Source organism: Haplochromis burtoni, unplaced genomic scaffold (genome assembly GCF_018398535.1).
Source record: "Haplochromis burtoni strain Fernald_Lab_line unplaced genomic scaffold, NCSU_Asbu1 Contig_203, whole genome shotgun sequence".
NCBI lineage: Eukaryota > Metazoa > Chordata > Actinopteri > Cichliformes > Cichlidae > Haplochromis > Haplochromis burtoni.
This window is the reverse complement of record NW_024582564.1, coordinates 299,311-323,239: the sequence shown is the minus strand read 5'-3', so window position 1 is coordinate 323,239 and position 23,929 is coordinate 299,311. Positions and strand designations below refer to the sequence as shown.

The window sequence follows — 23,929 nt, the reverse complement described above, 5'->3', positions numbered from 1 at the left end:
CATGTTGAAGGATAAAACTAAAGCTCCTTTAACAATGTTTGTTCATGAAAACATCTCAGAGAGATCACTCCCTGATAAGAAAATCACTTTTCTTAAAAGCACAAACTCAGCTGTGTTGTGTCTGCTGAAGCTGGTTGTCAAACTTTGCAACAACACGCAGCTCCGGTTGTCACTCTTCCTCATTGATAAAGTCAAACTCAGAGCTGCTTTATTAGGAACAAATGTTGCTGCGTTCACAGCCCTGAATAAATCACGTCGTGTTTGAAAAGCCTGGCCTGATCCAGCCTCAGGACGGCTGTTGAAACAGTGATTTTACTTTACATCTGAAAACAATCAATGATGAGAAATTAGCGCGCAAACACGCTCATTGTTGTACACAGCTGAGCCAGACTCAAGCTGAGCCGAAGATCACTGAAAAAATAACATTTACAAGCTCATTGCTGACTACAATAAACCACAACATGATTAATAACACTATTACAAAGCAGTCGGTCCAAAAAGTGTTTGTTTTCCTGTTTCAATTGAGTCATATTACAAATACATGAACTCAAATATTTTCCATATGCACATCTTTAAAAGGCTGTTAAAGGTCTTAAATTGATTCTTAGAAATTCTCAGAGCTTTAAAGTTTTGTGTGCTTACGTTAATGTTGGTCATATCCCGTAGCTTTAAGGGAACAAAGGGATATTTGGTGGAAAAATGTTAATAGTTTTTTACGTGTGCTAGTTAGAAGGTCTAATTTTTCTAACCCTATTAACAAGATTCTCAAGGGCAAATTTCAAACTGTGAAAAATCACATTTTCTGAGAACTTAGAGTTAGTTTAAGGTTACCAGGTAGGGCTTGTGTTCAGCATTAAGGTTCAGGGGTTACTTAGGGATTAAGTTGTGTAACCAATGAGAATATTAAGTAGTATAAATAAACATATACATGTGCCCACAGATTGGATATGCATTGATTTAGAGGTACATGGAAACACATCTTAAAAGCACGGGAACAGTATTATAAATTAGAGCAACTCTTCCTACACATGGACATAGAACCTGAACGAAGAGCCTAAAACACACAGATTAGGATTAAAGATTAGGGGTAAAGATGACTTTGCAGACGTTCCAGGCACTGGTTGCCTAGGTAACCCTCTAATGCATCAACAGCATCCTCCACTCTTATTGGTAGTTACTCTTGTTTACCTGAGGACTTGCCCACTTTGAGTGTATCATTACACTGCAGCTCCATCTGAATCTGCACAGGTGCAGTTCAGCAAAGTCCACTGACTTGGTTCAACATTACTTGGCAACAGGGAAAGTGAGGCAGGTTGCACTGGTGCATTTGTGACAGCTTCACTTGAAATGCCTTCACTGCATCATACATGCCATGTCCATGAACTGACAGGTTTCCTTGCTGAGCTCAAAAACTTTATTGAGAATTTTTATCCCAACTCAGCCAACGGACCTCTGTCTGATAAGGAATGTGGGCAAACTCTGAATCTATTTCCCACATAAAAGACTGAAATTGACAGTGATTTAAACTTTTAGCTCAGATAAAATTTACGGTCTGCGTTACGGTGATCATTACATGCTCCATTTTTAGGACTTTACCACGCAGCCTTTCCTGGTGTATGATGCAGTGATATGCTGTTAACTCACTGGTACAGTTCTCCTCCTGCATCTTTACTCGCATCCTGCTGACTAGCAGATGGAGCGCCGGTGTTGTGTGGCTTATTTCACCGCACAACACCGGCGCTCCATCTGTTGTAAGTCCAACAAGTTTGTCCCAGGGCAGTTTCTTTTCCTGTCGTTGTCCCGTGCATTGATTTAATGTTCAATATTTCCTCTCCACGGATGAAGATGGCCAGCTGTGCAATGTCCATCATGTCTGTACTTTCATCCACAGCAAGAGAGTATGCAATAAAGTTTTTGCTTCTTTCACACAACCGTGTTCTTAAATCAGTGGCCATCTCACAATCTCGATCAGCAATCGTATTTCTCCTCAGGCTCACATTTGCCAAAATCTGCGTTTTGTCTGGACACAAGACAACGCACAGCTTCATCATGCAGCTCTTCAGAGTGGTACCGGGCTGATTTGGCTGTCTCCTCTGCTACAATAAAATTTTCTTTCACAACAGCTTCACTTTGTGATTTTGCTCTGGTGGAAAATGTCTGCTGAAATGTCAGATTCTTCTTTAGCTCTTCTACTTTCTGTAGTTTCTGATCTGCATTTAGGTTTTTCAGCTTATCCTGACGTTTTGTCGCGTAGTGCCGTCTTAAATTAAATTCCTTAATTACAGCCACATTAGCTCCACTAATAAGACACACAGGTTTACCAGCAATGTCTGTAAACATATATTCAGTCACCCATTGGCGCTGAAAGGCTCTGCTTTCAGAATCAACTTTTCTCTCCACCATTGTGAGCGGCTAGCTTCGCAATAACAGAAGTTTGACTTGATTGACGCGGGAATGTTCCCAGTTAGCCTAGCGGTCAGCAAGGAGGCTGCAGCGCTGCATTATGGGAAGATGCTGGATCTAGGTTTAGGGGTTAGATTCATGGGGGTTAGGGTCAGTGATTGTGGATAAATTTCAGGGGGTCAGGATTAAAAATTAGGAGTCAGATTAGAGATGGTGGCACTGTTGCATTACCAAGTTCCTGCTCTGAATGTTTAACTTGTTAAAATAGAGAATACATGATATATGTTTGTGTTTGTGTACAGACATATTCACATAAATAAAATTATATTTAGCAGCAGTCGGGCAATTCTGTATTCAGAATTATTCAATGTGAGCAGGACAAAAGTGGGTCTAAAGAAGCTAAACGTTACATAAATTATTAAAAAAGAGGTCAAGTTTAGTAAAAATGTGAGGATTAGAAAGGTTGGGAATAAAACTGAGGTTAGAGAAGGGGTGAGAAGGTCAAAGAAATGATTGTCAAAGACACTCGTTAGGGTTAGGGAAAGGTGAGAAGATGGTGTGTTAAAGTTTAGGGTTAGGGTTAGGAAATAAAGAAGATGGGGAGTGCTTGGAAGAAGTGAATGAGACAAACTGACTATTTAAGGTAAAAACACATGAAAACAAAGAAAATCTGAGAGCTGATAGTTCACCATGAATACCAGAAGTTTACTGATCTTGTTTATTCAAGTTAAATCCACTTAATTTTGAGTGATCAACTCAAGTACAGTGATGTCACATTAACAGAGGGGCAGGAACATCTGGGTTTCATGCTGTTAAGAATAAAAATATTTTGGAGTGAAACAAAACAAACCACAACTCAAGCCAAACGCACCCAAACCTAGTCCTTTGGCTGTGAGAGGAGGAGAAGGTGTGGTCAGGGCTGATAGCTCAGCTGTTGGGGGTTTGGACGAGCCTCAGTCAGTCCGTCAGTCAGTTGAGCTGCTAACACAGAGTGAGAGCACGGGTTAAATATAGAGCAGAGCCTCAGTGCTGATGACCGGGAACAAGCAGGCGTAAAGAGAGAGGCTGACCATCCTGCGGCAAAAAGAGAACTTATTTTATTTCAGCTCAGAGAAAGAGTCTGTTTATTCTCATCTCTGCCCTCGCACGATCCCCTCCTCTCTCTCTCTGTCTTCAGTTCTCACTCATACTCTCTCGGCCAGTGAGCATACAGCCCAAACTTGGAGAGGACAAAGCTTCACCATGCTCCAACTTTGGCAGAAAAGGAGACACAGTGAAGGCTGGATTTAAGATTTAAAGGAAAGAAGACAAACACGCTGGTGTGGTGAGTGCTGGAGAAGAAGTGAAGTATTAATAAGGACCGGAGTCATTTTGGGATCGAACAGCTGTGACATTAAGAGCTACCAGGTGAGTAACTCTGATTTCTGGCTTGTTTTGATATATTTGTTTTAATTTGCCACAAAGAAAAATAGAAAAACATCTGACCACTACTGAAATGGGTATGTGCCATCATATTTGCCAACATGCCAATATTATAGACCGATAATTTTGAAAATATATTGGCGTATACCATTACTGAAACACCTTACACTGATGGAAGCAAAACAGTATTTATAATTTTTTTGCGCATTTATTTATTGTTTGCAGTTATTATACAAAAAACAGGACAATCATATAAAAACATACTTTTCCCTCAAATATTCAGAAATGCAAAGATACAGAGATCAGTATAAAGAGTTGGTGAATCACAACTGCTATTAAAGAAAAAAAAAAAATCCAGACAAGATCATCTGAACTAAATTAAATGTCAGCTAACAGAAAAACTGAGATAAATATAGGTTTTATATCACCAAGTAAACAGTACGAGGAGTTATCAAAATGTTTATTTGAAATTAAAAAAACTCCACAACAAATAAATATCCAGAGTCCAAATATAATGATTAAAATAAAGAAATCAGGATATTTCAATAAATAAAGCAGTTTACAATAAAGATTTGTTACAGTAGTTTATATCAGCTAATTACTTAAGGTAGTTTTGAGGTGTTGTTCCATATTATTGGCAGCTGAATTATTTCCCGTTTTTTCATCAGAAAAAAATCAGACAAGCTTGGTGTTCTGCTTCCTTGTAACTTCATTCACTAAATAATCAAAAATACTAATAATCAGAAGTGTGGAAATGTTATATTTAAAATGTGTCTTGTCGATGCACAGCAACATCAGTCATACAAATGACGTTGCAGAACCAAATAGTCAGCTGAGGGAGGAGGTCAGGGTGGATGGACAGGTCGACAAAACATCAGCAGTGACTCAAACCAAGCTATTTATGGAAACCTGACTCATGACGGTGGATTTGATCTGTAATGGAGTGAAAAACGTGATCTAAGCTAAGTGTGATGTGTGTGCGTTCAGTTTAGAAATGATAACATTATTAGTTATTATTAGGCAAAAATATTTTAAGGTCATTGCTGTAAATCCAGTTAAAATGGTCACTAATTAACATTTGCTGCTTTGCGACTTTTATAATACTGAAAAATCAACAGGATTTCCAACTACCTTAAGACCTCAGAGACAAAAATATGAAGCACATTTTTATGAGGTTGGGGTCAGGTTTGAGCTCACAGGCTAATAAACCTCTTCATGAACCTTTCACCTACACCTGTATATGTTTTATCAATTAAAGCATATCCAAATAATTCATGATGAATGATTAAACTTACTCAGAATTACTGAAAGCGGTAAAACATTTTTTGTTTACAATTTAACGGGTTTAAAGGCCTTCCTTTCCAAACTTGATTATTTCATCACATACTGCACATTCATGATGCAAATTCTAGACTCTAAAAGGAGAGTGGGAGGCCATGCTCTGGTTTCCCACACGGATCACTTTAATAAATGTCCAAAGAAAAACTGTACTCTTATCCCATGCCAGGTTTTTCTAATAGATTTATTAATATAACCCCCAAATCATAAATTTGTCTGCACAATCTCTTCAACAAACAACATCCTTTAACCTAGAAATGGAAAATATGACAGAAGCAGATGATGCAGTAGATGTCTGCGCGAAGCTGGCAAAAATAGAAAGCGTGTGGAGTTACAAAACAGAGACACAGAAAGGCTCAAGTGTCACAAATAACATTCAGAGTTCAGTTTGTGCAGCATACCACACCCTGCATCCCCCAACCCTCGACTCTGATGGGAAATCTGGCCGAACAGTAGAGGGGACAGATGTGTGCACAGAGAAACAGTGTAGTAGATTTGCACCATCAACAGTTGAGAAAGAACTGTTATGAAAATGATTGTGTAGGACCTAAACACCTACTGCAAACCAACCACACAATTCAGGTATTTAATGGACAAAAGGATGACGGTGCTGCTAGACAAAGATTGAGATCAAAAACATCTGAATGACCCATGATACCTGATGGTCCACCATGGAGAACTGAAAGAGGAAAAGAGTGAAAAGAAAAATGACAGATGGCGATGTGACTAAATCTTGGGTGGACAAGTGTTCGAGTATTTAAAAAGTCTAGGAAACAGACTGAGTCCTCCCTGTAGTGTCACTGACTGAAACCATAGTCTTCATAGCAAACACCAGGGCCTCACTATGTTATAAACTCAGGGATAGGATTAGTAAGACTGGCACAGTCACTGATCCTAACTCTTAGGTTTTCGTGCAGGGTTAATGTTGTGAAGAGGTGCATGTTAACTCAAACCACCATCTTCAAACCTAATGTTGTAGCAAAGAAGTCAAATGGCAAGTCGGGGGAAAAAAAGTAGAAAACAAAAATCTCCAAACCAGATGTTTGGCTGTTTGGCTGAGAAACCTGCGGGTTAATACTACCCCCATGCTTTTAACCTTCCAAAACTGGCTTGGTACGTCTTTAATACAAGACTGTTGTCTCCACCTAAACACAGGGAGGAGCTAAAATCCTGCAACATAGTGATTTGATGGTCAACAATCAGGAGGAGGAGCAGGCCATCCGCTAACTGGAAAGTTGGTGGTTCGATCCCTGGCTGCTCCTCTCTGCATGCCAAAGTATGCCAACATACTTCTGGTTCTGGAGCATGAAGCCAACAATCTGCATAAACCTGCATGGTTTTTAAAGGCCAGCAGGGGGTGACTCCTCTGATGGCAAAAAGAAATCTGTCCTTAACTTGGTTTCTGTGTGAGCTTAGTAAACACTTTCCTGATGAGTTTATGGTCTCCGTCTCTAGTTTCAAGTCTTAGTTAGTGCAGGAGGATTTTCAGTTTGTGCCTTTTGGTCCCACTTGAGTTAAAAAAGCAGGGTTTGGTTAATGACTGGCCTACACTGACACGTATTGTCCCTGAGGTTCTGAGGCACCCCTTGCTAGTCAGCTGAGTTTTTGAAACTGAAAAGACTCAGGGCTTCTTAAACTCTCTCGAATTCTTGAATTTGATTGGTTGACAGATTAAACAGCCAAAATTGATCTTAAATGCAACAAAAGCGAAGTGACCTTAATCATCTCCTTTCCAGGTCCTGCTGTTACACTTGGGATCTATTAGAGCAGCTTTGTATGATTCACAGTTCAAAATAATCCTTATTTATTTCATACTGGGCCTCAGTACAACCTCTCATTTCATGTCATTTCTGTAACAAGCCATTTTAGCTCTTCCCCCTTTGAGACAACTTGATTCTGATTGGCTGTCTCTTGCAAACAGAGGGATTTAAGATGGGATCATCAGGGATATCCACTTCCTGTGGCATCATAGGGGATTGCAGGGATTTCTTGAACATGCTGTACGCTGACTTCTTCCTTTGGAGCAAGAGATACATGACAGAGAATAAGGAAAAGCAGACTCGGCTCAGCTTTGTGTAGGTGCTGTGTGTAAACGAGAAATTATCAACCTTTTAAATAAGGCTGAAGTGGGGCCAAAATAAAACCTTCAGAACTAAAGCGTAAGTGTGATCAGTTAAATGCTTTCAGGCGTCATTTAGATGTATAGTGACGGCTTCAATAATGAGTTACTGGAATGAAGCGACACTCACTGAGCCACGCTGAGTGTGTCGTTACTGAGTCATGAAAGGATCGTCTGTGAGACACTCGCTCAGTGAATCAGTGAGTTATGACTCCCTTATTCACAGCCCAGTAAAGGCTGGTTTCAGGAAGCAGTACATCAGGAGGCATTAATTTAATAGATGTTTTACCAGAGTGCTTAAGCGCCGCTCAGCTGAGAGACAAGCTCTGCTCTTTCCTACACAGTTTCTACAGCAGCTGGGCGGAGATGCTGCAGCAGGAAAACAATTTTCAGTCACACAAGGTTTGTTGTGTCCAGACTGAAATATCTATAAGCAGCTAATGAATGGAAAACATGAACGTTTGTGCAAGTATGCTCTGCAGTCAAGTGCCATTAGTTTTCCTGAATGAAAGAAAACTTGTGTTACACTAATAGTAGTAAAGATGTGCTGTGTTATGGTTTTATGGTATTCCAGAGATGTAATGGGATCATTATGAGGGGAACGTAATTGTAAAACGTTTTTTGAATTATAGCATGTTACTTCTGGTGGAGGTAAAAGCCCCGCTGGGTTGGTTGAAGCCTGCCCAGGACCTTCGTGCTGCACCCTGCTCATCCACCCCTATGGTCTCCTGTAATTTGGTCTGTTTAAACACTTTGACTTAATCATTGAGAGTCAGTGAGAAGTGTTTAGCAGTGGTGCAGGCTTGTTGGTCTGACTGGCACTGACTGTATAAAAGATGCACATAGCGATAGTGATGTCACTCATTGGTGTAGTACCCCTTATTGTGTAGCTTCAGTGTTTTAGGATTCTGGTTGCATCCTGTCATGTGCAGTAGGCAGAATGAAGGACCCAAATGCAGGACTTGTACGTGGAATGTAAACTTAAAGCAGCAGCTTTTTTCGTTGGGAAAAATCCTCCATAAAATAACTTACAAAAAATTAAAACCCTGAACATGGAAACTAAGAACTTAACACTTGGAAACAAGGAGCAGGGAACTAAGAATAATAGAAACCAGAAACCTGGAGAAACTTACAGCACATAGAGTATTACAACAACAGACAGAGGAAAACACAGGGCTTAAATTCACAACGGAGTAACGAGGGAATAGGAAACAGGAGGAAAACAGAGCTTGGACTAATCTGACATAACGAGACGTGGAGGAAGCAAAACCAAATGCACTGAACACAGGACAAGGAACTATCAAAATAAACAGGAAACCTTCACAAAGACGCAGACTTGACACTGTGACATGGAGACACGACTGACTAGGAACATGAAACACAGAGACTAGAGTAACTAAACATGGAACACAGGGAAGGCATAGAGACAGAAAACTAGAAACTAGGAATTATAAATATAACACACACATAAAAAAATTAAAGAGAACCAAACCCATGAAAAACAACAAATCAAATAATATAACTTAACCCAGAATTACACAGACCCAGTAGTGTAACACCTCCATGTTGGTTTGTGAAACAAAAAGGGAAAAAAACTGTACATACACAACACACCAGCGCATCCGGATGACATTGAGAGAAAATCCTGGAATTTTACTTTCCAAAACTAGAGCACAAAACAGCAGATGTCTGTGAAGGCTCTCAGTCATCCAGGTCATCGTAGTCTAAGGAGCTTGGAAAGAAAAGCGTCTGGACTTCTTTAAGTGGCTTGAAGACGTTTCACCTCTCATCCAAGAAGCTTCTTCTGTTCTAGGGTCAAATGGTGGAGAGTCCCAGATTTAAGCCCTGTGGGAGTATCCCATTGAGAGGGACAATCAATCCCCTAATGATCCTCTACCTAATCACATGAGTAGGTCACAATCAGCCAAGGTTTCGGGTGAGCTCATGGTGAAACCTAGCCCCACCCTATCATGTGATTTCCTGAGGTCAGATGGCCCGGGATGTGGGGGTTAAGGCGTCTGGGAAGGGATCTCAAAACTGGATTATAGATGGCAGACAGTTGGTGTCTTAAGCCACCACCTCTGTTCAAAGATAGTCGCTCACTGTGGACATAAATTGCTTCTTGTGACCTTTGTCCTTAAGATGCAGATGGACAGCTGAGTCTTGTCCTGTGGAGGTGGCTCTTCTATGTTGTACCATGCGCTTGTGAAGTGGCTGTTTGGTCTCTCCAATGTAGAGGTCTGGGCATTCCTCGCTACACTGTACAGCACACACTACATTGTTAAGTTTGTGTTTAGGAGTTTGTGTAAGCGTTCTCGGACATTGAAACGGCTGAAAACGCTTACGCTCCAGTAATGCGCATGCATGCAATGCAAGACGATTCGACCTGCCTCATTTCTGTCTGCTGTTTATTTACTTTCCAGCTCTTTGAAACATTGCGGTAAAATGTTGAGGAAAAGCACCGAGTTTTTTAAATGGACTAACAATGAGGTGGAATTGTTGCTGCGAGTAACACAAAAGTACAAAGTTGCAAAAGCAAGTGAGAATTAAAGAATTTGAAGAAAAGCTATCTGGAGCATGTACAAAGAGATATTAATATTTAATAGGGCTTTCAAAATTGAGAGCAAACAAAACAACTGCTGTATAATGCCCTCCGTCAATGTCATCGTTTTCAAAAAGGCTCCAGGTTCGCTGTCCACACTGCAAAGTGAAAACGGCGTATTCAAATGTATCCGCTTTGGAGAGCGTTTTCAAAACGCTGCGTTTTCCTTTACAAAAAACGGCGTCTCAGTGTGGACGGAAGGTCAAAACGGAGAGAAAAAGATGCATTTTCGCAATATCGTAGTGTAGTAGTGAACATAAGTTGGTGGGAGAAAGAAACCACGGTACACGTGGCAGTATCAAACCAGGATAGAGGGAGGAAGGAAGGGCAGTCCTGTATTGGTGTAATGTGGATCCATCCCTGTGGCGACCCCTTGGAAAATAAGGGAGTGGCCAAAAGTGCTCAGTCAGCTGTGTGGAGTTAGTGTTCTTTCTGCACACACACGGGTACTATGGGTTCTTCCTCCCACAGTCCAAAGACGTACGCATTATTTTAACCAGTGATTCTAAATTTGTTGCTGGTGTGAACGTTTTGTCTGTGTTAGCCTTGTGCTGACAGATGACCCTCAATGACTCTAAGCTGGATGAACATCCATCCATCCATCCATCCATCCATCCATCTTCGTTCGCTTTATCCAAGGGGCAGCAGCCTAAGCAGAGAGGCCCAGACCTCCCTCTCCCCAGCCACCTCCTCCAGCTTATCTGGGGGAAGCCCAAGGCGTTCCCAGGCCAGCCGAGAGATATAATCTCTCCAGCGTGTCCTGGGTCTGCCCCGGGGCCTACTCCCGGAGCAGACCCAGGACAAGCTGGATGAACAGTTTTGAAAAATGGTTGAATGGAAGAAAACAGATTTTCTGTAGCACCTTCTTAGGAATAAACCCACAGTAGCATAAAACATGGTGGGTTATGTCTCAAAAATGTATTTGTTTAGTAAAACCTTAACAACAGAAAGAAAAAGGTGCTCATCTTACTCTTTCTGGTGGCTAACAAAAATGTAAAAAAATAAAATAAAATAAATAACCATAAAAAAATTCCAGGTAAAACAAAATTAAAAAACAGAAAAAAGTAAAAAATGAATACAAAAAATTCCTTCATTTTAAAATCTTACATTGTACTGTATTTTAACATTTTGTTTCTGCACATAAAAAAATGAAGAGTGGAAACCATCTGAAAATATTTTAATCATGTATTATCAGATGAAGTCTACATATTTGTGAAATCTGGACCGATGTGCACTATATAAAAAGCTTATATATTGTTCCTTTACTCCTTAATGTTTGTGCACTGGACTCCTCGGGCATAGCCGGACCTGACACAGGCTACAAACCTTCACATGTTTCCTTTGGATTAATTTCATGGTTTTGCTTTGGTTCTGATTTTGCTTTGAGGATTGAACTATACATCAGACGTCTCTTCTTCTATTTAAAAATGTTCCCGCTTTTATGTGTTTCAGAGCTGAACATTAAACAGAGAAGGTCTTTAACTCGACCTCCTCTCTGTTGTTGTACCCAGCATACTCCGACCCTGCCCAGATCTCCTGGGACCTTCCCTTTGCTTTGCTAGCTATTTTAAAAAGTTGTCTTTTTTCTGGGTGTGCATACAGGCAGCAAAAAAACAAAACAAACAAAAACCAACGGATGGGAATAAAAAGCAGCATAATTAAATTTTTGAATGTGGAAATTGTTTGCTTGACCCGTCCGTCAGCACGTTATTTTTCAAAATTATCAAACATAATCTGCAACATGAAACCACTGATTAGAGTTTGGTGGCGATCCAGATGTTTGATTTGCACCAGTTGTTTCAAATCCTAACAGGATATTAAATGGGTCAACATATGTCTCCTCTAAACTGTTATGATGAAAGAGCGGATGTGTTTGGGTGTAACGGTTTGTGAACGCAGCGCTGATGATGACCAGGATCCCAACAAACATTCGAACCATGCAATTCATAAAAAAGATCTCATCTCATCTCAACCCAGCTTTCACAACTCAAGACTTTCTTCTTATTGTGTTATTTCATCATCTTCTGTGTCTCTTTCCTTTTAATTTCCCAATAACTGGAATCTTTGGGTTTCAGAAGGGGTGGTTCTTCTGAGATTCCTCAGTCATAATCTGGTGCAAAACCAAAAAGTAACTAGTCAGAAAAAAGTTTTGAGAAATCACGTTTTTGACTTCTGTTTCAGGGGTATTGTGCTTTGTGTTGCAAAATAGATCTTAGTTCCTTACAAAAAGTGGTACATACATTTGATGCTTCTGGAAGATTTCACCAAGAGGTAAAAAAAAAACCTAAAAGAGTTTTGAGGTACACCACAAGCAAACATGGACTGATACACTGACGACGAGGTGGGATGTGAGAGTTTGCATGAAGCTATGTTTCTAAGCAGTGCGAAACATTTATAAATGCAGCTGAATGACAAATAAAGTAGTTGTATATGTTAATAAGAAGTTTATAAATTGAGTATTTTCCAGAACTGGTCAAACAGTCGATTATAGGTATCTCCTTAATGATTTAAAGAGCTGAAAATGACAAATTTAGTGTTTCTTATTAATGTCTTGTAGTTGTAAGGAATTAATCAGTCCCTAAGCATTATTAGATCTTGTAATTCTCCATTATAATTCTTTGATAGATCAGAAACTTGTACCCAAAATCCTTACTGCCTGGGCTCCGTGCCATAGGGTAGGATTACTCCATTATCTGGATAAGTGAAGTGAATAAAACTTGATGTTTCCAAGTTTAACTCAGCAAACGTATCTAGATAATGGAAAAGATTTGCTTCTAGGAATAGCTCCAATGTTTCCAGTACATTTATAGCTGGACATCAGAGGTGAAAATCGCTTTGCTGATCCAAAGCAAACACAATTAAAGCAAAAGATTAATCCCTCATTTCTTTTTGGCTGTTTTAAAATACCCTCCTGGTGGTTGTGAAAACTTGATCAAATGTTTGACTTGAATTTGGATTCAAGAAAAAAAAATGAGGAAAAACTATAACTGATTTCTAAAAACGTTGCAGATTCTGGTCACATTAGCCTTTAAATTCTCAGCTTCAGCTTGTAACAGTGTGACCGTATCTTCCATTTGCAACCCAAGGCCAACTGATAAGACAGGAACTATGAGATCATTCTGCTAATTCAGCTCACTAATCTGTGTGGGACCAGCGTCCGCCGTCATGTTTGGTTTCATAACAACAACTGCTGTTCCCATGACAGCATAACAGGGAGCAGAGGCGAGCACTGCATTTGTTTGGCTACACTTTTCTGTAGCAATGAGGAGGGCATATCAAACAGCTGATAACATCAAGATGGATCACGCTGGGAAAGATGGGATGTTGATGTTGTGGCAAGCTGTCTGAGCTCAGCCTTGAATTTGCCATCATATTACAAGGTAGACATACTGCACTCTTATCCAAGTTTGAATCATATTTATTTTTACTCTTTCAGAAACCCTGAAGTAGGGACATAATGTCCTCCAATATCTGGACTGAGACTTTGTCTGTTTGATGCATTTGATGTGTGATCTGAACCTTAATATTTACTGCAAAGGCTTCCTTATGACCCAGGTTGTCACACTGTAAAATCCCCCTCTTTGACACTCCTTTGGGTGCTGAAATCCAGCAAGTTTGTTCCCCTCATTCACCTTACACAGTGATTGCTTCAATAGATTAGTCCTAAAAACAGCAGAACCAAAGAAAACTGGTGAGAACCCTAAAATAAGTTAAAAGATCCATCGATCCATCCATGCACCCATCCACCCATTCTCAGGCCAGATGAGATAGTTTGTCTCCAGGGTTTCCTCCCACTTGGATGGTACTGGAAAACCCAGTCCATTCTCATCCACAGGGCATTGGTTTTCTATACATGCTGTAACACAGCGGTGTGATCTGCAACATACAAAGATGGATGTAACTTCTGGGTCTGAAACTCATTTGCAAACAACTGAAATCTTCATTCTTTCTAGGGGCCAGTAGGAGGTGACTCCAGTACTTCCATAAAAAACTTCTGCTTAAATCGTGGAAGTCTGTGGGAAAATGACCCAGTGCTCCCTCATATTTACCTCAGTAAACACTTTCCTGCTAGTTTCCTGGCTTCTGAATAAAACACGAGGTTATTTTTGTAAATAAGGGTCTTTATTCAAGTTAAACTGGAGGATTACTGTGGTTGTGCTCATTGTCAAGGGTTTCACAGTGAGATGGACTGCTGTTCATCACATATGGTTTCAAAATAAACACAAAATGATGCAAGAAACGTCAGCTTAAGCTCACAACAGGACTTCACTAACCAGTGGATGAGCCATGGTGTGTAACTCTATGCTCTGCACTTACCAGTGAATGAAGTGATAACGGCCTCCTCGTTGGCTGAAGAAGCCACATGCTGGCAAAAGACTGATAACGACTGATAACAGCCATTCAGCCGGCTGATAACAGGTATCAGTAATTCAAGGCTCTCATTAAATGTTGATTTAGTTATTCAGGTTCTCCTATCCCAGATTTTCTATTTAAATGTAGATCTTCTTCATTGATGTGAGAAGCCTTACGCATACTTAATAAATCTCTGTCCCCTTTAGTCAGTATGGCTGTTTGTGATGCGGTGGGAGTCTTATGATACAGTCCAAACTTATTCCTCTCTCATGACTCATTTCTCGAGTCATGCATGTGGTGGGCTGACCACCAACCACTTGAGATTGGTCAACGCTCAGGAGCTAAACGGCTTGTAAAAATTTAAAGCGACGTAAAATGAGCAGCGTTCAAACCCTCGTGATATCCTGCCTCGCTCTCACTTCACCCGCACCCTCCCCCTCCTCCTCCTCTCAGAGTTTATGAGTCAAGTGACTTCATACTCAGTCCATTTGAAAGGCATGTGGGACTTGGCTGCTGGCCTACTGCATGTTGGGATGATGTCAGCTCTCTGGACTGGTCACCACTGATTAGAGCTCACGCACAAACTCCTGGGAGGAAACCTGCCTCATATAAACCCGAAGAATTTTAGCCTCGATGACTGACGAGGTCCGAGAATGCACCAGGATTTGGATGGTTAAAACCTCCTAATTTAGGAGTTTTATGGTAGAAGCAACAAGAGATTAGATTTCAGTATGATCATTTATGGTGAAACTACAGCAAACAAACTAAATTCTCCATGAAGCTGAGAGCATCTCAGCTATTTAAGTTTGAGCAGAATTATTAAGTGGATAAAAGCTCCCAGAGAGGAGGAAAAGAGGAGGAGGAAAGTGAAACTGACTGAGAAGATTTGTTAGGTAACAAAATATTTTTTGAATCTAATCTGCTGTCCAAAAACCATAACATTTTAATGATAATTAAAGGGTTCTGACAAATATGTTTAAAAAGAATAACTACCTTGATTATGTTCAGTGCAATCATTTCCTCCTTTCATGAACTGCTGCTTCAACTCAGAAGATGATCAGAACGATAGTCTGTTAATTTCACAACTGACTCTTTGCAAGGCCACCGTAATTATCTAAGGTTACGTGATTTCACTTGGACATGTTAATAGAATTTCAATTCTTCCTCACCTTTATCAGCTGACGTTATAAAGCTTTGCCGTTATAAAGCAGTAGCACATTATATAGTAATTGGAAGGAAGGAAGTTTGGGGAGTGAAAGTACAGTTTACGCTATGTTAATAACTACATAAAATCTTGAGTAATTTACGTTTACATTAAAAAAATACGAGGTACAGACCAGCTTAGAGCTCCTGGTCCTGGAGTCCTTTGGGCCAGCGTGTCTGTTTACTCATTGAATAACGTATACATTTTTTTTTACATGGTAAATCCTTTTACCATGTTTACACATCATGTTATATGCTATCCGGTCGTTAAGTCTGACGTCACTAGCCGTGTCTGGGTCTAAACTCCGCTGCAGGTCCATATATCAAATGATCACTATGGCATTACTGAGAGTTGAAAAACTGTCTAAAGTCTTTCATCTTTAATAAAATGATCAGCGTTCTGCTCTACCAGGTGTAACAATTGAGTTTAACATCCAGGCATCCATGAAAACGGAATTTATGACATTTAACGGAGTTAGAAGTTAGCAGGGAGTTAGCTCGCTAGCTTCTATCTAAATACAATATAGCATGTCCTGACTGCGGGGTTTTGGAAACAAATTAAAACGTACAGCTCTGTTATCACTTCCAGCATAAATGAAGACAGAAACTAAACAGCAGTGACGTTTGTAGGGTTACTGAAGTTTGGCTAGCTGGTATATAATGATGTGCTACGTGACCGCTAGCGACACAGCTATGTTAGCATAATATAAACAAGCTAACTTTTTTCCACTCGATAAAAGTTAACGTGAGTGTTCTCGGTGGTCAGGAACAAATGTAATCGCATGGCAGGATGCTGTAAAAGGACCAAACTTCAGCCAGGAGAACAACTGAGATAATCCATCCACAATCGGGATGGGCGGGATGGGCGATCGTGGCTCAAGAGTTGGGAGTTCGCCTTGTAATCGGAAGGTTGCCGGTTCGAGCCCCGGCTTGGACAGTCTCGGTCGTTGTGTCCTTGGGCAAGACACTTCACCCGTTGCCTACTGGTGGTGGTCAGAGGGCCCGGTGGCGCCAGTGTCCGGCAGCCTCGCCTCTGTCAGTGCGCCCCAGGGTGGCTGTGGCTACAATGTAGCTTGCCATCACCAGTGTGTGAATGTGTGCTGTGAATGGGTGGATGACTGGATATGTAAAGCGCTTTGGGGTCCTTAGGGACTAGTAAAGCGCTATATAAATACAGGCCATTTACCATTTACAATACGAGGTTAGTCATTCATATACTGCTACATGGGCTGGGCTGTAGTTACATCCTAAGGTTTTAAAAACTGAGCTTAAATGATTAGAGAGAGGTCAACAGTGATCACTGACTGTTTTAGGAGCTTTTTGAGATCAAATAGAAGAAAATACAAAACATTAAACATGTTAACAACACAAAAGCCATATTAAACCCAGACTACTTTAGACCCGGAAGTAGGATTTGTCACGTCATCACTTAACGACCGGATAGCATGTAGGACATTTTTTTACCCAAACGCAAAGCAGAGTTAAAAAACAAAGAAAGCCCCAAAACATAGACAGACAGACTGGAAACAGCTGGATGATAAGTCACCAGTGACAACAATCAAGACAGTGATACGGGAGATGAATTAATACTAAACACAAGATACCAGTGAGAAAGAGCTATCAAAGTCAAACAGGAAACTAATAATGTCATAACAGGAACAAGAATTTAACAGAGAGAAAATGCGGACAACTTCAATATCAAACGAATACCAGAGAGACAGAAAGAGTAAACTAGGCAAACCAAACGTAACAATGTAAAGGACACAGTCATGAATAAGAAAAGAAACCCAAGGACCCAGAAACAAATTAAAAAAACATTTACAAAACCCACAAACTCAACAAAGCTCAAAACCCAAGGATAATCGCATGTTTGGAGTTTCTGTTGCTCAGAGAGCAAACAACATTTCATGATCTTTTTACAAAAAATGAAAATAGAAAAAAATAATTTACATATTGGATTTGATTCAGGAACACGTCTGCGTCATGTAGAGTTTACATCAGTGAAAGTTACAGATACAAACATTTAAGCCACAGTCAGTCTTCAGGTGTAGAATATACCTTGTGCAGACATGTTAGTGAAATCCTTCCTTTGCTTTTATAATATTCCATAATACACAGTATGCTTCTGCTCCTGACTCCTGAATAAAAGATAAAAGTAAGTCATGGATGCTCTGTGATAACCGAACTGCCGATGAGGGCTGTCGGCTGTAAATGAATGGATGAATTACTAAAGCCAGAGGAAGGCGTGTGCAGAGGATGCCTGTGGCTCCTGCCTCACCTAGATGGGTGAGCAGGCTGGAGCGAGCAGGTTAAACTGGGCTGCATTTACGATTTCTATTTTTGTAGCAGCTTCTTTGTGGCTCTGCTGCTCACTTACCAGAGCGGCCTTAAGACTCCATGTAAGGCAGGACGCAGCGATGGAGAGGATGGATAAAACATGACGATCTAAGAAACATTACCTTTTACTCTGTTCTGCTGGGTGTAAAAACTGAACATTTCCTTTATTTTTCAGCTGGAAAAATGAGGGTAGGATAGATTTAGTGATTTAAAAAGGCCATATTTTGTTCAATAACACACAAAAACAGTGAATAAATTCAGTGTATTTGGGCTGAGCTGTCTGTTTACACACCTTATTTCATAATCTATTTAGTCATTCTGGGATGAAACCAAAGGTCAGCCTTTCAGTATTTACAGTGCATACTTTAGACAAAATTACTTTTCCCTCATATGTTTGTATGTTATTTGTCCCACAATTCACAGACGGCAAGACAATAAGAATACATGCATCTGTGTGCAGCACAACATTCAGTAAAATCACATATACTACATAAATACTACATGAATACTACATGAATACTACATAAAGTAAATATATAAGAGGAAAAGGATGCAGAAGAAGATATGTTAATAATTTACGTGTCTCCTTTTCTGCAGATTTGTGTAGGATTCTCTGGGTGTATGTAGGAATTTAGAAGTGTAGGAAACATTGGTTAATAATTTTTCAGGCTTGAAGTATGAAAATAAGTATACTTTCAATAAAAACAAGTAAAACAGGTAACAAATATCTTTCTTTTTATACCGATTCAAACACTGAAATACTTACATAAGAAAAAATATAGATAAGTTTTACTCACACTGGTTGAGTGTGCTGTTTTAAGAAGGATCAGTCACCTGAACTTGACAGTATAGCCACACACTTAAGATTCACTTTATGCAAGCTGAGATTTGCAAAGCGTCTTTGTGTTTGCAAATGCAAACGTGTCTGAACTTAGAAAAACCAGGTATAAATTATTAAATAAAACAAGTGTATGAAGCTATACTCCTCAGTGAGCAGTTAATAAAATAATCTTTAAAATGTTATAAAAACCTACAAATTCTTGTAATTTAAATTAAGTAAGGATACAGTTTGCATTCATAGTGAATTAATGTTCCTTCATAACAGCAACATCTGTGTCCTCAGTGAACTGCCCAGATGTGCATGTATTCTGTCATAGTCCAAGTTATCCATGAATAGCTGTTCCCATGTTGGAGCAGGTTTGGATTATTGTGTCTTTTATTTGCTGTGTTAAGTGTAAAAAAATGACCCTTCATGCTATCAGATTCATCCATATGGCATCTCAAGAAAACCTTATCAGAGTTTGTCCAACAGATTATTTTTTAAAATCACCCACTGATTAAAATGATGGATGCTGATTAATAAAGTGAACTAAGGCTGAATAATGGCTGTGTCAAAAACCATGAACATTAAGATGAGTTCACCTTGGCTGCTCGTTTGCTTGTCATATCTGTGACTTCAGGACAAGGTCATGGCAAGAAAGTTGCTAATTTAAGCAGATATGTGGAAGGTATAGAAACAGCATTAAGGATGTGGTTGTAAAGGCACGTGCTGGCTGTTGAGTGCTGCTTATAATTGTTCTATTTCTGATGTGGCTTTGACTGCCTGGTAATAAGGAGGTAATATGAGCCTGCAGCAGCGCTGAAACCAACTGTAAGTGTCACTATTATAAGCACAAGAGCTTGATGGGCTGATATTAGTCAAGCATTTTATCCCAGCCTGCCTTGCTCAGTGATTTTCCATGGACTGAAGCGGAGAATGACACGCTGAGTTAGTGCTTTGATTTTTGTGTTACACGGTCAATTTATGTGGGGATTTTTGTATGCGTGACAGCAAATTAGAGAAAGTGCACTTTGATTGGAGCAGAGTTACTGTGAGGTCATTTGAGTGCATGTGACCCCACCCGACTTGACTGGCTAACATGAGCCAAGTCTGCAGTGCAGGAAATTTTACCCACAGGGAAAAGTGGGTTCATACCACAGACTGTGTATAAGAGGTGGACATAGCCACTGTGACGTCAGTCGTTAACATTTCAATGCTAAGAGAAGAATGAAATCAAAGAACTTCATTAAAATATTAATGACTACCTTTAATGCACCACCAACACTGCAATCATTTTTGAGACCCTACAAGCAAATTTTGTGTCATTAAGTGTGATGGACAGGAAACAAATCCAGGGCTCACACGCAGACAAAGTAACAAAGGGCGAGTCATTTATTACACTGTTGACATGGCGAGTCGATCCAAGTTGGTACTAATGGAAAAGGGGGTCAAGAGAGATACAAGAGAACGAAGGCTTTACCACACTGGGTAAAATGAACAAATGGATAAAAACAGCGGGAGTCAAAACAAAAACAAAAATAATAGTAATAAAATTTTCAGTAAACATGTCAGATCATGTAAGACTAACATGAACAGGTAAGACCCCATTATAACAATATTACAAAACAAATAAAAGTAATACAAAGTTATACTATAACATCACCCCATGTGTGATATATTGTTTTAGTAATATTAGTAAAACACTTAATGTCTGCGTGGTTTCTGTGACGTTAACGCTGTGTTGCAGAAAAACTCTCTGTGTGGATCGTTGTCACATCGTCTCACAAATTACACACCTCTAATTTAAAACCTTCCCTGGACGAGTCACACAATAATTCACATTCACGTGTTTATTTGTATAGTTGGACATTTTAACATATCGTCTGTGAAGACCGACTCCCTGTCTGGCCAGCCTCTAGTGGACATCAGAGGAACTGCAGCTCACCTCAGTGATTTTTATGATACTGCTCCAGTGTTCATTTCATCATAACTTATCTTTCTCTATAAAGGAGACCAGAACCATACATCTTTTAATGACACCCCCGTGATCCTTTTTATGTCTTGTATAAAGTGCTGTGAATGGCCTTGCATTATTGATAGGCCTTACACAAATAAACACTTCTTTGCCTCTTCAGTATGAGCCGAATCCCACATAGTAAAGGATGGAGTTTTATTGGGAATCCAGAGGTTTGTGAGCTCAGCTGGCAGGAAGCCACGGACTTTTCGCAGGATTATTTCTTCACAGCTGAGCTCGTAAAACAGAGCAAGTGGTGAGAGATCTGTGAGGCAACGGCTACTGCTGCCAGTGGACGAGAAAGTTAGCTTCTGATGAAATATCAGCAGTCACCTCTGTGATTATTAGCTACTCAAATATTATGTTCAGCAGTCTGAGCTTCACAAACAGGTCAAACAGCCTTTGAAAGACTGCATTCAAATTTTTCACAAAAAGATTCATGTGACTTCCTGGTTCATCAGCATTTGGAATTATTAATCTATCCTTGAAGTTTAGCTAAGAAAAAATTATACTCTCTGCTTCACACGTAAACAAACTTGTTCTTGTCGTTACTGTTATATTCTTAATCCACCCTGCAACACACACAAAACTAAAGAAACCAAAATTAGAGCTAGAGTGGAAAAGAAGGACACTTAAATATTACACATAAACATTTTACGCAGTGTTCACACAAAAACAGCTTCACTCCTGTCCAGTAGAGTCTTGATGCATGCTCCATCATCCAGGTGAGGAAATCCCAGAAAGTTGATTCAGTTCATCTGGATGTCACGTTTTCAGTGGGAGGAACATTTGATCATCCATCCAAGTGGCTTCTTCAGTCTCAGCTGACTGCAGGTTTCAGTACATTTGCCTAATGACCAACACATATGCAGATGCACTGTCCATAAACCAATTCAAAATCTACAAAAAGTCTTTTCGGAATCAGCCGAGAAAACTGCAGTTGGTGGGGGTTAGGGCGGGTTAAAGCTCTGTGCATGAAGAACAAGACTGAGAATCAATAATAGATATTCATGATCTTTGGTCCTCAGGCAACGCTGCATTAAAAACATGACTCTGGAAGGAGATCAGTGCACAGGCTCAGGAACACTTCAGGAATCACCGTCTGAGAACTGCTCAGTGTGGTGCTCACACACACGCAGGTTAAAGCTCCATCATGCAGTGAAGAAGCCAGACTGACTGTGACTGTGATGGAGAAACAGCGCCAGTTCCTGTGGACCAAAGCTTGTTAAAATGGACTGAGGCAAAGAGGATCCCAAGAGGATCCCAAAAAAGACACCAGGTCCTCCAAACTAAAGAGTAGAGGGATCATCCTCCTCGTTATCAGTGCGCAGTTCAAAATCCTGCATCTCTGATGCTATGGTGGGGGTGCATCAGTGCTGAGAGGTATATACTGTTTTAGAGCTACACATGCTCCTATTCAGACGGTTTGCGATTTTAGGGAGGCCTGCATATTACAGCAGGATGATGCTAAACCACAGACTGCATCTATTCCAGCGGCATGGCTTTGTAAGAGAAAAGTCCGGGTGCTGAGTTGGTCTGCAGGTAGTCCAGACCTTCAACCAGCTGAGAACATCTGGAGCATCATGAAACCCACAACAGGACAAAGCAGAAACAGGACTGCTGAGCAGCTAGAATCCTCCTCAGACCAGAACAGGACAACGTTCCTCTGTTAAAGTCCAAAGCTACTCTCCTCAGCTCACAGAGGTTTACAGTCTAATGTTAAAATAAGACGGGATGCTGCACAGTTGGAAACTTTTTTGAGATGTGTTGCTGCCTTAAAATTCAAAATTCAAAATATTTTTTTCAAAATGGTACATTTAAACATTTGATATGTTTTCTATGGTCTTTTTGGTTTCTGAGATTTGCAAATCATTTGTAAATCATAGTCTCCCAACTTTGTCAGGTTTGTGTTTGCATGACAGCACTTGTGGTGTTTGTTTCTAATCCATTTAATGAACAAGAGACCACATGAAGTTGTCAGTATGATCTATATTTACTCCCGGACACATCTTTACAATATGAAACCTGAGCCGGTGGCTGTTTGCTAACTGCTCTGGTGTTTTCATCCAAATGTGACCTCTGCTAACTTGGAGGCGCTTCAAGCTCGCCCGATTAACGGGCACTTTCTTTACAACAAATGCTGTTGTGGATGTGTGCGAGAGCTGCAGCTGTGAAGCGAAGTTGAGGTTCAGGCATCTCTGAGATTGCTGATGGCTCATAAAGTGATAGCCCCGGAGTCTCCCCTTGTTGGACCCTGGACATGAGTGGGGACACCCTAAAAATACCTCTTTAAGTTTCACCAAACAAGCAGCTGAGACTGCTGCAAGGACGCCCATTAGCTGTATTTACACTGTTAGCGGGCTGCATAGCACATGAGTGACATATCAGGCCTCAGATTAAGTTACACCTGCCCCCGATCAGAGAGCGCTGCATTCGTGCAGCATCAACAGACTTAAAAACTTCAATTTTTCAATGCACACGAGTTAGTGCCTTTTTCCAAGCTATCCCCCTGTCGGACCCTGTCGGCAACATTAGTGAGTGTCTCCTACCTGACTTCATGTTTGGGGTTCTTATGTGACACAAAAGGTTTTAAATCTGGACTTTTACATTAAATATAGGGTTATTATTTAATAACACAACAGAAGTGCTCACATTAAAGATTATCTCCTAAAATGCTTTGGAAACAGTTGTCGATCACAGGGTCAATGCTGTGACCTTGTCATTATTGGACGATCTTCTTAAGCACCGTGCTTCCACTCATCCACACAGTCTCATGTGTCAGTCCACAGCTGTCAGAGGTTTTATCCACACCGTCTTGTAAATCAGAGAACATCTTAGACTCATCATGTGTCCAGAAATATGGCTCACAACAGAGGACTGAAAATCGGAAACACTGTTTATTCAGGACCCAGTTTTGTCTGATTTATTTACGTTTGTAGTGTATTGTGGAGGACTTTCTCATCGAAGTGGTTGCTTCCATTAGAGTACATCCTTGGCCCTATGCTTTAGTAAAGCTCTAGTAAACTTATGCATGTCTGCTTACATGTCAGAGGTGTTGTGCAGTCGTTCATGACTTCATGCAGGGCCACATGTGAAAGAAATGAAATGTTTTTATAACCAGAATATAATTCTGTTGAAAAAAGGATGGAATGGGAGACACTGATAACGTAAGAAAATGAGGAGCTTTAATCAAGCACCGTGCCTCGCCCCTCTCTGAATGACTGCTCTGTGAAGTGTACAGGGGGTGCAGAATTATTAGGCAAATGAGTATTTTGTCCACATCATCCTCTTCATGCATGTTGTACTCCAAGCTGTATA

General features: G+C 40.3%; 1 protein-coding gene across 2 annotated transcripts in view; it reads left to right on the top strand.

The window, feature by feature from the left end:
• Nucleotides 1–3,350: 3,350 nt before the first annotated feature.
• Nucleotides 3,351–23,929, top strand: part of LOC102306133 (filamin-A-interacting protein 1) — a 51,640-nt gene continuing 31,061 nt past the window's right edge. For both annotated transcript variants that reach the window (XM_042226242.1, XM_005936234.3), the window contains exon 1: nt 3,351–3,810. The gene's annotated coding sequence lies outside the window, so the exon portion shown is untranslated. The remainder of the gene's footprint in view (nt 3,811–23,929) is intronic.